Source organism: Lipophrys pholis (assembly GCF_963383615.2).
Source record: "Lipophrys pholis genome assembly, contig: SCAFFOLD_24, whole genome shotgun sequence".
In the NCBI taxonomy this organism is placed as follows: Eukaryota; Metazoa; Chordata; class Actinopteri; order Blenniiformes; family Blenniidae; genus Lipophrys; species Lipophrys pholis.
The window spans coordinates 2986435-3001219 of record NW_028291924.1 but is presented as its reverse complement, the minus strand read 5'-3'; positions in this window follow the sequence as shown (position 1 = coordinate 3001219).

Here is a 14785-nt window from a genome sequence, read left to right as displayed (position 1 = left end):
ATAAGTAGATAAGAAAAGAAATTTCATATGGAAAATATACTTCACTGCCTTCCAAGCAGTGGACCTGGGTTCGATTCCCGGCCGTCACAGAGGAGAGACTTTACAAGCTTGTATGTGTGATCTTTTCCAGTTCATTCAAATGGTCCTCTCATCATCATCAAATGTCCATGTAGAGCAGGGGTGTCCAATCTCGGTCCTCCAGGGCCCCTGTCCCGAAGGGTTTAGCTCCTCCCAGTTCCAACACACCTGATATCAATGAGGGGCTCGTTATTGTTCTTTTTAACAACCTTGGTGATGACATCATCATTAGATCCAGGTCTGCTGAAGCAGTTGGTCATTGTGGTATCGACGTCTGTTACCAACTGAGATCGGATGTCCCATGTGTTGTTTTGCCCGGAGACGCTTACCAAGCAAACTGAGTCTAGGATGTTTCAGTCGTTCTAATCTCAGGTCAGTGACTCTGAGAGACTCCTGCAGGTGTATCATGGAACTGCTCCGGGTTCTCCATGACTCACTGGTGCAGGCATTTTTTATTCCAACTCAGAGGAGCATTGAAGCTCAGTTACACATATTATTTTCCCTCCCTTCACCCCCTTCTAATGTGAGCCCTTCCTCCCAGTGCAACCACAACACAATGTTGATTTCATTGGGATTCATTGAAGCTTCAGGGAGCCGCTACAGAGGAGCTGAAGAGCCACATGTTGAACAGCTGCCATAAGAAAGAGCAGATAAAGGAGCAGCTTCTTCTCTCTACAAGTTTCCTCACACATGGAACAGGGGACAGTCTTCTGTCGTAATAAGACTTTAGCTGGGTATTTGCTGTGAAGTATTCTGGAATGACAGGAGTAAAACCCTCCTGTCACTGGATGGTTTGTGTTCTGGTAATGGATGGTTTGTGTTCTGGTAATGGATGGTTTGTGTTCTGGTAAAGGATGGTTTGTGTTCTGGTAATGGATGGATTGTGTTCTAGTAATGGACCATCAAAGCTGCAGTTCCATTGTTCCGCTGAAGAAATGGAACTACTGACCATCAGGTATAAAAACAAACCCTGAGCTAAACAAAATACTAACACAATGGAGTTTTATACTTTAAGGGTGATTGTGGCTCAGTGGTCGAGTCGGTCGTCCAATAACTGGAGGGTTGGCAGTTTGAATCCCACTCTATCAAAAAGTCATTGTCATTGTGTCCTTGGGCAAGGCACTTTACCCACATTGCCTCATATGAATGTTGGTGGTGGTGGTCGGAGGGGCTGTTGGTGCAAAATGGCAGCTACGCCTCTGTCAGCAGCCCCAGAGCAGCTGTGGCTACAACGTAGCTTAGCATCACTGGTGGGACTGGAATGAATGAATAATGGTCTCTGGACGTGCTTTGAGTCAGCGTGAAGAAAGTACTATATAAATCCAATTATTACAGTTTTCATGCATCCCACAGGCACTAATGGGTACTAATGGGTACTAATGGGTACTAACCAGACACAGTTGGTAGTAGTAATGATTATGTGAAATGACTGATTAGTTATGCTTTACATCCACAAGACAAGAGGATTGTTAGAATGTGTTTGTGAATTCACACTTAGTATAGACATAGAGCATATAGACATAGAGCATGTAGACATAGAGCATATAAACATAGAGCATATAGACATAACCATCTGTTGAATGCATGTAAACCTTTGATTATTGACTGTACAGGTTACCTGGTCAGAGTAACTAGTCCCCCACCAGCAGTCCAGCCCACATGTCCTCTGTGCTAAAATCCTCCTTAATCATTGGTCTTACACTTATTTAATTAATAATCTGAAGTCTCATTTTATGTCCAACTGGCCGTTCGTTCTCTCTCTGACTCTCTGTGTGTGTGTGTGTGTGTGTGTGTGTGTGTGTGTGTGTGTGTGTGTGTGTGTGTGTGTGTGTGTGTGTGTGTGTGTGTTGCTCCTGTAGTGTCCCCTGCAGGAGACACATCACCTCCTCCTGCTCCCCAGGCAGTGTCATCAGACATCGTCAGGGTTGGGGAGTAACGGACTACATGGAACGGTGTTACGTAATTAGGATACAAAAGAAATGTAACTGTAATCCATTACAGTACATAAAACAATGTGTAATCTGGTTACCGCCGAGGCTCCCCTTCGTGAAGCCCGATTTTTCTGTTCACCATCACATTTGTTCTGTTTGTTCTGAAAAAGATGAGCACATTTTCTAGAGTAGAAATAGTTTTGAGGACGAACATTTGAACAATTGAAAACTTTATTTGTATTGTGGTTGTCGTGGTAAAATGATATCTTGGCCTACTACTCATTATATTTGATCATCCGAGGCTTCCTACCTTCCTGGCTTTAAGCCAGCAACTCTTGGTTCACTCCCTCTTCCAGCTGGCTTTCAACCAGCAACCATTCCCTCACTCCCTTCTCCAGCAAGGCATTATCTGCCTGGGAACCAAGGTCAACGCTCTGCTATTGCTAAAACTCAAGAGTTCAGTAGTTCTGCTTCAAACCCCTCCTCCTCCTCCCCACTGGTTAAGACTCTCACTCTGTCCTGCAGACAGCTGAATGTCCTCTGCAGGATCCTGTGTCTCGGGGACGCCAGTAAACTTGTCCTGACAGAAACACCTTGTTCTAACTCTTTATTCCAAACAGCAGCGACAACAACAACAACAACAACAACATATCCAGGACAGGGCCAACAGAGGGGGTGAAGCAGTACTGATGATTCTCTCTGCAGTGTCAGTTCAGCGTCTGGTGTCATGAGACGGCCTTGATAGTCCTGCTCAGAGACAAGTTCCCAGTGGGACGGGTGTGAGGAGACATCAGGGAAGGACAGAGCCTCTGTTTTAACAATCACATCCAGGACAAATAGAAAAACAATCCAGCCTTCGGCGTCTGGACGTCGGTATCGGGGGCAGAAAAGTGTGATGGGGACGTCCCAAGTATTTATATTAGTTCTTTGTAAAGTTTTCATGTCTTCATTTCATTTCCTTGTAAATATCTAATGTCTCTATGTATTTCTTTGTACAGCTTTAATGTATTTCCTCTTTCTTTCTGAAGCTTTAATCTATTTATTTTATGTCATTCTAAAGCTTTAATATGTTTAATCTATTTCTTGGTAAAGATTTATTGTGTTTATTTTTATTTCTTCGGAAAGCTTTAATATTTTATTTTATTTTTTTGTAAAGCTTTAATGTATTTATTTTATATATTTGTAAAGATTAAATGTATTTATTTTATATATTTGTAAAGATTAAATGTATTTATTTTATATATTTGTAAAGATTAAATGTATTTATTTTATTTCTTTGTAAAGTTTTAATGTATTTATTTTATGTCATTCATGCATTCATGCATTATGCAAACTGCCGTGAAGCTTCAAGGAAGAAGAAGCGGAAGTTGTGTCTCAGGAAGGAAAAGTTTCATCTGGTGCAGCAACAAGAGTTGAGTTGAGCTTTGAGAGAGTTTATTAAGGAGCGACTGACTGCTGCTGCTGCTGGAGAAATATTCACCGGGTTTCAACAATCTATCGTCCTGCACGAGGAGGAGACCGATCGTCAGCGCAGACTGCTGCAGACCTGAAACCTCCAATCAGGTTTCACACAACAGCTGAGGAAAGGTGGGAATGATCACGTGAATGTGACTCGTGGAGGATCGTTAACATTCTCCTGAAGCCAGCAGACAGAAATGAGGCTCCAGCTTCAGATCTGCTTCAAAGTGAAACATCAAGAGAGATTTTAAAGAACAAATCTTCTGGATCCCAAACTGAGGAAAAGGTTTGTGTCGTTTGTAAACAGAAGTGATTTATTGACACTCAGTCTGAGAGAGAGAAAGAGAGAGAGAGAGACTGTACAATACGATGAAGGAGTAATAGAGTGGGTGGGGAAAACAGGCTATACAGTACTACTATTTCAGTAAATATGCTAGAAATAATAAGCTTTTAATTTGGTAACTTTTTACAATGACATCCTGGCTGTTTACTGCAGCTACTGAGTGCAGGACAGCAGAGCAGAGCACAGCCAGAATGAAGGAGCCTGTGAGCCTGAGCTCAGGGCGGAGAAACCCAGCCTGACAGAGAGAATCCTGTCATGGAAGAAGTTCTTTTACACAGATGTTACTTTGGACAGACAGATTGAAGTACAGACTGACATCTAGTTTTACTACAATCATGCCCCCATACATGTGTTGCTGGAACAAACCAGTGTGAACCAGGTCTTGTTGAGGAGACTGTTACTGATGGTGAACTGGACAATTCCTACGACTCTATGAGAGACTGGACCAGATTGATCATCAGTGCAGACTGATGGAAATCCTCCTCCACCTCTAATCTAGTTGCTCACAACAGGTGTGGAAAAGTGTGAATGAACACATGAATGTGACTGGTGGAGCACCTCCATCATTATGGCTGTTTGGGTTGTCCATCGCAAAATAAAAGCCCCAAGCTTCTTCAAAATAAAAGTCCATATCTATTAAAAACTGTACAAAAAAAACCCTGATATTTAGTGGTGAGCTGGATAAACGTTTAGCTGGCTTTTAAAATAAAAGCCCAAAGTTATTTCAAAATAAATGTCCTTGTTTATTAAAATGATACAAATCTTCAAAATGGATGGTACATTGTTAGCTAGGCTAGGGGTGAGCTGGATTTCAAAATCAAAGCCCCAAACTCCTTCAAAAAAGTAACTTTTTATTAAAACCTTCAAAAAACCTTTGTGATGATTATTTAAATGAGTCAGAGGCCATGAGTGTACCGACCACGACAGGCCAGCCACAAACTCCTTCAAAATAAAAGTCCTTCGTTCTTGAAAATTACCCAGAAACATTAAAAAAATAATATTTAGAAGAATCCTGGTGGACTGGTCATACTGGACTCAGACCAGGTTTAGGATCCTGGTGGACTGGTCCTACTGGACTCAGACCACGTTTAGGATCCTGGTGGACTGGTCATACTGGACTCAGACCAGGTTCAGGATCCTGGTGGACTGGTCATACTGGACTCAGACCAGGTTAACTCAGGCCATAACGGAGTCCATAGTGAAAGATATGATGCCCATTTAATGGGCTGGACATTAAGGACTGTCCGACCATCCGGGGCTAGTAAAAGCTTTGCTCGGGCAAGTGAATCATCTGCCCCCCTTGTCTGAACCGGCTGGTGGTCTTTAGGAATGGACCCGATCCAGGATCAGGTCCTGATACCAATGTAACTTCATGGTGCTGAAATGATCCACGGTGTTTCCCTGCTGCTGCTCTGCTCGCTGGCTGCAAACTGTGGACTGGATTTCCTGAAGGGAGGCGGGTCTCAATGAGACCAGGAGGAATGAGTCAGGAAATCCAGTCCACAGTTTGCAGCCAGCGAGCAGGCTAGGGAAGTAGCACTGTGCTATCCAACTTTTCATGGCAACATGTTGCTGTTTGGAGGGATTTTACACTCAGAACACCACAAAGCAACTAAGCAACATGGATGTTTGCAAAGCAATGCAGCAACGTGAATGTTTGCAAAGCAACCCAGAAACGTGGATGTTAGCAAAGCAACAGAGCATGTTAGCAAAGCAACTAGCAACATGGATGTTAGCATAGCAACGCAGCAACGTGGATGTTTGCAAGGCAACACATGAATGTGGATGTCAGCGAAGCAACGCAGCAACGTGGATGTTAGCAAAGAAACATGGATGTTAGCAAAGCAACTCACCAATGTGGATGTTAGTGAAGCAACACAGCAACGTGCTATGTTTGCTAAGCAACGCAGCAACATGGATGTAAGCAAAGCAACACAGCAACGTGGATGTTAGCAAAGTTACAGAGCATGTTAGCAAAGTAACTAGCAACATGGATCTTAGCATAGCAACGCAGCAACGTGGATATTTGCAAGGCAACACATCAATGTGGATTTTAGCAAAACAACGCAGCAACGTGGATGTTTGAAAGGCAACACAGCAACGTGGATGTTAGAAAAGAAATATGGATTTTAGCAAAGCAAAACAGCAATGTGGATGTTAGCGAAGCAACGCAGCAACGTGGATGTTTGAAAGGCAACACAGCAATGTGGATTTTAGCAATGCAAAACAACATGTTAGCAAAGCAACGCAGCAACGTGCTATGTTTGCTAAGCAACACAGCAACATGGATGTTAGCAAAAGCAAGACAGCAACATGGATGTTAGCAAAGCAAAAGAGCAATGTGGATGATAGCAAAGCAACACAGCAACATGGATGTTAGCAAAGCGACACAGCATGTCAGCAAAGCAACGTAGCAACGTGGATATTAGCAAAGCAACGTAGCAACGTGGATATTAGCAAAGCAACACAGCAGAGTCGATGTTAGCAAAGCAACGCAGAAACGTGGATGTTAGCAAAGCAACGCAGCAACGTGGATGTTAGCATAGCAACGCAGCAATGTGGATGTTTGCAAGGCAACACATCAACGTAGATGTTTGCAAAGCACCAAAGCATGTTAGCAATGCAACTAGCAACATGGATGTTAGCATAGCAACGCAGCAAAGTGGACGTTTGCAAGAAAAAGCAGCAACGTGGATGTTAGCAAAGCAACGCAGCAATGTGGATGTTTGCAAAGCAACACAGCAACGTGGATGTTAGCAAAGCAACATGGATGTGATTATAGCAAAACAACATTTTAGCAAAGCAATGCAGCAACGTGTTATGTTTGCTAAGCAATGCAGCAACAGGGATGTAAGCTAAGCAACACAGCAACGTGGATGTTAGCAAAACAACAGAGCATGTTAGCAAAGCAACTACCAACATGGATCCTAGCATAGCAACGCAGCAACGTGGATATTTGCAAGGCAACACATCAATGTGGATGTTAGCAAAACAAAAAAGCAATGTGGATGTTAGCGAAGCAACGCAGCATGTTAGCAAAGCAATGCAGCAACGTGGATGTTAACAAAGCAATGCAGCAATGTGCTATGTTTGCTAAGCAACACAGCATGTGAGCAAAGCAACACAGCAATGTGGATGTTAGCAAAGCAACGCAACATGTCGATGTTAGCAAAGCAACACAGCAATGGGGATGTTAGCTAAACAATACAGCAATGTGGATGTTAGCAGAGCAACACAGCATGTTAGCAAAGCAAAGCAGCAACGTGGATGTTAGCAAAGCAACACATCAATGTGGATGTTAGCAATGCAACACAGCATGTTAGCAAAGCAAAGCAGCAACGTGGATGTTAAAGCAATGCAGCAACGTGCTATGTTTGCTAAGCAACACAGCATGTGAGCAAAGCAACACAGCAATGTGGATGTTAGCAAAGCAACACAGCAATGGGGATGTTAGCTAAGCAACACAGCAATGTGGATGTTAGCAAAGCAACACAGCATGTTAGCAAAGCAAAGCAGCAACGTGGATGTTAGTAAATTAACACATCAATGTGGATGTTAGCAAAGCAACACAGCAACGTGGATGTTAGCAAAGCAAAACAACATGTTAGCTAAGCAACGCAGCAACGTGCTATGTTTGCTAAGGAACACAGCAAAATTGATGTTAGAAAAGCAACAAAGCATGTCAGCAAAGCACCGTAGCAACATGGATGTTAGCAAAGAAACACAACATGTTAGCAAAACAACGCAGTAATGTGGATATTAGCAAAGCAACAAAGCAATGTCGATGTTAGCAAAGCAACACATCAACGTGGATGTTTGCAAAGCAAAACAGCAACTTGGATGTTAGCAAAGCAACACAGCATGTTAGCAAAGCAAAGCAGCAACGTGGATGTTAGCAAAGCAACACAGCAATGTGGATGTTTGCAAAGCAAAAGAGCAACTTGGATGTTAGCAAAGCAACACAGCAATGTGGATGTTTGCAAAGCAACATGGATGTTAGCAAAGCAAGTCAACAACGTGGATGTTAGCAAAGCAAAAAGACATCTTAGCTAAGCAACGCAGCAACGTGCTATGTTTGCTAAGCAACACAGCAACATGGATGTTAGCAAAGCAACACATCATGTCAGCAGAGTAACGTAGCAACATGGATGTTAGCAAAGCAACACAGCAACGTGGATGTTAGTAAAGCAACACAGCATGTTAGCAAAGCAAAGCAGCAACGTGGATGTTAAAGCAATGCAGCAACGTGCTATGTTTGCTAAGCAACACAACATGTTAGCAAAACAATGCAGTAATGTGGATGTTAGCAAAGCAACACAGCAATGTCGATGTTAGCAAAGCAACACAGCAATGTGGATGTTAGCAAGGCAACACAACAATGTGAATGCTCGCAAAGCAACACAGCAACTTGGATGTTAGTAAAGCAACACAGCATGTTAGCAAAGCAACAAAGCAACGTGGATGTTAGCAAAGCAACACATCAACGTGGATGTTAACAAAGCAACACAGCAATGTGGATGTTAGCAAAGCAACACAGCAACGTGGATGTTAACAAAGCAACACAGCAATGTGGATGTTAGCAAAGCATCACAGCAACGTGGATGTTAACAAAGCAACACAGCAATGTGGATGTTAGCAAAGCAACACAGCAACGTGGATGTTAACAAAGCAACACAGCAATCTGGATGTTTGCAAAGCAACACAGCAACTTGGATGTTAGCAAAGTAACACATTATGTTAGCAAAGCAAAGCAGCAACATGGATGTTAGCAAAGCAACACATCAACGTGGATGTTAGCAAAGCAACACATCAACGTGGATGTTAACAAAGCAACACAGCAATGTGGATGTTAGCAAAGCAACGCAGCAATGTGGATGTTTGCAAAGCAACACAGTAACTTGGATGTTAGCAAAGCAACACTGCAACGTGAATGTTAGCAAAGCAACGCAGCAACGTGGATGTTAGCCAAGCCGTAGTCCAGCAGGGCGGCGCTCTGCAGCCAGACGTCCGCATTTTCAAACTCCAGCTCTCGGAGGAGAACAGCACTGACATCAAAACAATGAACAGCAGCTGCTCCAGGCTGTCAGCAGGCGATTCACACCTCCGTGAAGCTGCGTCCTACTCCACACTAAACTCCCTGAAAATAGTCCCAATCATATGTGCTGTGTTAAAAACCCTGCTGGTGGTGCTGCCTTGCTAAGAATTTCCCCAGGGATTAATAAAGTCACTCTGAGGTTCTAAAGATAGAACTAGTGTATTATGAGATGATGACGTCACGCAGACCCCCACATTGTCCACATGGAACAAAAATACTTTGTACTGCTTCTTTTTCTGACATGATACTAACCTCAAGTTGTCTTTTGAGAGAATACATGTATACATGAGTACATTTCATACTTTACTGTAGAGAGGAGTTTATTACAGCCTCATATAGAATCAACAATAATTAGGTATGTGAAGAAAAATTAAAAAGTCAACCAAATAGAATGTGACTGGTCCCACTGGAAAGAGTAGAAAAAAATTAAGAAAATGACACCAAAACCATTGAGATATCTTAACAAATGAGGAATTTATAGGCAAACAAAGTTTATGAATTAGTTAAATTTTTTGAAAGCGAAGTGGTGCAGAGATCTGAGACTGAAAACTTTTTATATAAAAACACTTGTAGTTTCTTTAATAATCAAGATATCTCAATGAAACCTTCAGGGAAGGTGTTTCTCTTTATACTCTTCAATCTGAAGGAATAATATTATATATTTTAAGATTCTTCTTGGTCTGAAATACATTTGATAGTATTAAGATTGGAGCTGCCACACCCTACTACCATACTACTACATACTACATACTACCTACTACCACATCATATTTATTAGTCAATTTTTATACATATACAAGCTTTTTTTTTTAACATGGGAAATGTGTGTCATGTATTTGTATTAATGGTCAATAACAAATTAAATCCAGTCTGTTATTTCTCCTCTTCCTCTTCCTCCTCTTCCTCCTCCTCCTCTTCATGCTCAGTCAACTTTCATTCTGAACCATAAAAAGTTATGAAACTTTGGGATTTGAAAGTCAAAATAATCACAAATACGTTGGTTTACTTTTCAAAAGTGTCACTTAATCCGTTGAAGTTGTTTTTATGTGTTGAAGTCCAGTGAGTTTTTAATAAGTTCCGGAGACGGTCTGAATGTCGACCGAAGTAAAAAATTCAAAATGGCGGCCGACGGGGAGTTTCCTGATGATGTATTTCGAGGGAATCCTGAGGAATTATGCGACGCTATCCAATCAAAATGCATATTTTCCAGATAAGACGCAGCGCGTCACCGTCCAAAATGTGGATCACAAATCGGTTCACATACCTACAATAATGATAATAATAATAATAATAAAGCAAACAGAACTCTGCTATCAGAATAGTATCAGCAGAAATACGAATTTAAGTATCGGGATCAGATGAGAAGTGAAAAAACGTAGATCGGTGCTTCTCTACTGCAGTGTTGATGAGCAAACCGCTCAAAATCCTTAATGTCCAGCCCTGCATTAGTATAGTGACCCAGCCTGGGTTTAGGGCTTTGATCCTTAATGTCCAGCCCTGCATTAGTATAGTGACCCAGCCTGGTTTAGGGCTTTGATCCTTAATGTCCAGCCCTGCATTAGTAGAGTGACCAAGCCTGGGTTTAGGGCTTTGATCCTTAATGTCCAGCCCTGCATTAGTATAGTGACCCAGCCTGGGTTTAGGGCTTTGATCCTTAATGTCCAGCGCAGCATTAGTATAGTGACCCAGCCTGGGTTTAGGGCTTTGATCCTTAATGTCCAGCCCTGCATTAGTAGAGTGACCCAGCCTGGGTTTAGGGCTTTGATCCTTAATGTCCAGCCCTGCATTAGTATAGTGACCCAGCCTGGGTTTAGGGCTTTGATCCTTAATGTCCAGCCCTGCATTAGTATAGTGACCTAGCCTGGGTTTAGGGCTTTGATCCTTAATATCCAGCCCTGCATTAGTATAGTGACCCAGCCTGGGTTTAGGGCTTTGATCCTTAATGTCCAGCGCAGCATTAGTATAGTGACCCAGCCTGGGTTTAGGGCTTTGATCCTTAATGTCCAGCCCTGCATTAGTATAGTGACCAAGCCTGGGTTTAGGGCTTTGATCAGCACAGTGGACAAGCGGTTGGCTTGTTGTGGTGAACGCTTACAAGACTGCAAGTCACAGTACTTAGTAAGTTTACTACTGTAATTAGAAGATAAATAAACTGTCTTTCATATTAATACATGCTTCATTTGACTTTATCTTAACATGAGCCTCGCCTATAAGAAAGAGCAATTTATGTAAAATAAACCTGATATTGTTTATTATAATACACATTGATTTATCGCTTGTTTGAAGAGAAATACATAAGAAGAGACCTTGAAAAAATAATCGCATATTAAATCTCAATATTGAGAAAAAAAACCGCAATTATTTTCCAAAATCGTTCAGCCCTAACACACACACACACACACACACACACACACACACACACACACACACACACACACACACACACACACACACACACACACACACACACACACACACGTTTCAACCATCCTGTTATTTATCATCCAGATGCTTCATTTTTAATGCTTCATTTTGAAACCTACTGAATGATATCATCTCTAACTGGAACTACCAGAACGTGTGTTTATGTTTCCTGCTGCACGACACACATGATTTCCTTTGTGTGTGTGTGTGCACGCGTGTGCATGTGGGTGTGTGTGTGTGTGTATGCTGGTACTCCAGTCTCCTCCCACAGTCCAAACAACATGCACTGTGGCTCCCTGAGTGAGTTCTTCAGCCCAATCAGCGGCTCCCGAAGGGTCAATCTGTTAAAGAAATTGCCCTCAGGGGATTAAGATAGTATGATAAAGGAAATAATCTTTGTTTCTGTAGTTTGTAATTGATCTTTTGGATTATTTTTGTAGCTCAAACACGCTGGTTGACATTGTCACAAGGACACACAATTTGTTGTCTTGCTTTTGCATCCATGTATTTTTGAAAGTGTTTGACTTGAGTGAGCGTACCAGGAGGATGTTGACCTTGATGGTGGATCTCTAGAGATCACCAGACCAGAGAAGCTGCTCTGTCATAACCAGGTTCTGATTCAGGAAGGGGCAAGGAGAAGAAGCAGCAACTTAATGGCCGATCTAAACAATAAACCTGCAGACAGACACAGACGGGTCTTAGAAAGGAAGTTCCTCACTGTTCAGCAGGTTGATGCTCATCACAGCTCTTGCTAATGTCACCTACAAAGGTCAATCTTTGGTTTTCCTGTCAGGAGGACTGAGTTAGTTCAGCTTGGTTGATTTGTCCCTCTTCTGGTAAAGAGGTGTTTAGTGAAAGAGTCAGATAGCTGCTCTAGACTTGGAGACAATGTTAGCAGTGATCAGGAGAAAGACAGAGAAGCAATCTGCAGGATGTGGAGAGGAGGATTGAACCTGCAGCTGATTCTCAGCCTTTAGAAAAACTCTGTCTTTGTATTCATGGAGGTGGAACTGAAGCTGAAATGACTGTGGATTGAGAGCAGGATTATTGTCTGACTCCAGAGTAGGAAACCTTCTCTGCCACACAAAGCCAGATTGTGTCCGTCTCTTTACACTCGTCTCGCATTAGTAGACTTCCTGGAAAGACGTCCAGCCTCTTTCCTGTGAGTTGTACTTTTGTAGAGGTGAAACTAGTTTGTTGTCTGACCTGAACTTTGCGTGTCAACATGCCGGCTCCACCCACTGTTGATCTGAAGAGGCGGGACCAAGGAAATATGTGGACCGACTCGATAGGCTTTGAGCCTCGAGGCGAGATTAGCCCAAGTCACAAGAGGAGGATTTCTTCTTTGCAATCTGGAAAATCCCCAAGACCTGACAGAGTACATGCTGAATGTTTTAGTACTTTTCCTTGCTCTTGGTGCTCCGGCTGAGTTTAATGTTTTCAGGTACAAGTAAGCTTGGCCAGCTTCCTAAATCACCCACGAGGCCTTGCAAACAAAGGTAAAGATACATCAGAGGCTCCTCTTACAGATCAATATCCTCACTTAAGGGAGACGTAAATATTTCAGCTAAAGTTCTGTCTTGTAGACTAGAGGACATTCTGGCCTCAGTTATTTAAGACAGTCATACTGGGTTTTTAAAGAATTGCCACTCCTATTTCAGGAATCTCTTCAAAGTCAGTGAAAACATTGGCTTTGATTCAAACTTCATAAAGTGGGTGGGGCTCCTGTGTTCATGTCTCTCTGCTTCAATTCTCACCAAGTCCCAGGTGTCCCACCCTTTCAGTCTTCAAAGAGGACCTCAACAAACATGTCCTGACATGTCCAACCGTTTGAGGAACTTTGGAAGCTTATTTAAGAGGACAAAAATGTTTCTACACCGAAAACATGAAACAAAGAGCCAACAAGGAAACATTGAAACCAACGAATATAATCAAAGGATTAGATCAACAACTTATTCAAATTAATAGCCAAGGCCTCGCAAAAATAAAATGACTGGAGCTCCAAACTAAACACGACCGTTTAACAACATACCCGGTTAAACAGCAGCTTTTAAAACACAAGAGTCTACACTACTTACTAGTGTTGTTCAGATGCCAATTTTGTGTCCCGATACCGATACCCGGTTGTATAATATCGGCCGATACCGATACTTGCCTATACTGCAGTGTTTAAAAAAATATATGGCCGATTTTTCTTCGATTTCTTAAGAACTGCATACTCACTTGGTTGTATAAATCATTGCTATCATGGCTTCATCTGGCTGCTTAACCCTTTGTGAAACAGGAACAAAACACCAACACAGTAAATGTAGGACAACTTTTTTATTTCCTACCTGGTATGGGTGGAACTGAAAAAATAATACACTTTTCTTAAACCTGAGCTTTAGCTCACAGATGCCAAAAAGAAATAGTATAATATCCATGTACCGGTAAATACATGTAAAACAGTAGTTCAACCGCAGTTAAATTTAAATTAAAATATAAATGGATCAGGAGTCGGGGCAGCAGTGAGTGAGAGTCGGGAGAGAGAAAAACACACGGCGCTGTGTATCGGCGAGTTAATAGTTCGTATCTGCCGATACCGATACCAGCTTTTAGTGTGGTATCGGCCCCCCTCCCGATACTGGTATCGGTATCGGCACAACACTACTACTTACATTGAGATAAATCAGAGAAACTACAAGCAAACTAACTGAAAGGATCAGCGCAAAACAACAAATCAGAAAAATTCGAATAGAGAATGTTGAAATCAATAGAAACCTTTCAAAATAAATGACATTATTCGGAAGTTTCACTCAAGACTCTAAACCTTTGAATCTCCAGAAAACTGCTTCTAAGGAGAACTTCTTAAATAATCCCTCCATCTTGTATCCCCCTCATGGTCGTGGGGTACTGACGCTGATCCCAGCCTGCTATGGACGAGGACAGGACACACCTGGACAGGTCACCGTCTATCACAGGACAAACACACACTCATGTTCACACCGAGGGGAAATTTATGTCACTGATTAACCTTACATGCATGTTTTTGGACTGTGAAACCCATGGACACATGGGGAAACATGCAAACTCCCTAATCTTATAGAAAATACCAGGGCCAGGTTATATGACCTATTTCACTAGAGGAATTTGCTGCTGCTATCTCAATACTGAAATCTGGAAAATCTCCAGGACCTGATGGATGATGTCATCTTCTGGGCTTTTGGCGCCCCAGCTCAGTTGAGTTGTTGGGTATCGGCAGTCTCCTCCCTCGTCCCTCTTCTTCCTGGTGTTTTCCCCTCTGAAGTCTTTATTGTCTGTCTCTCTCTGCTGTCTGTGGCTGTGGCCTGTCTCTCTCTCCTATTTATTTCTACCTTGCTGCAGGGCAAGGCTGGCCACGCCCCTTCTGCTGTTCCTCCTTCTCTGCCTCGCTCTGACTGGTACTTGATGAGGTCATTCCATCTTAGGGTGGGTCTG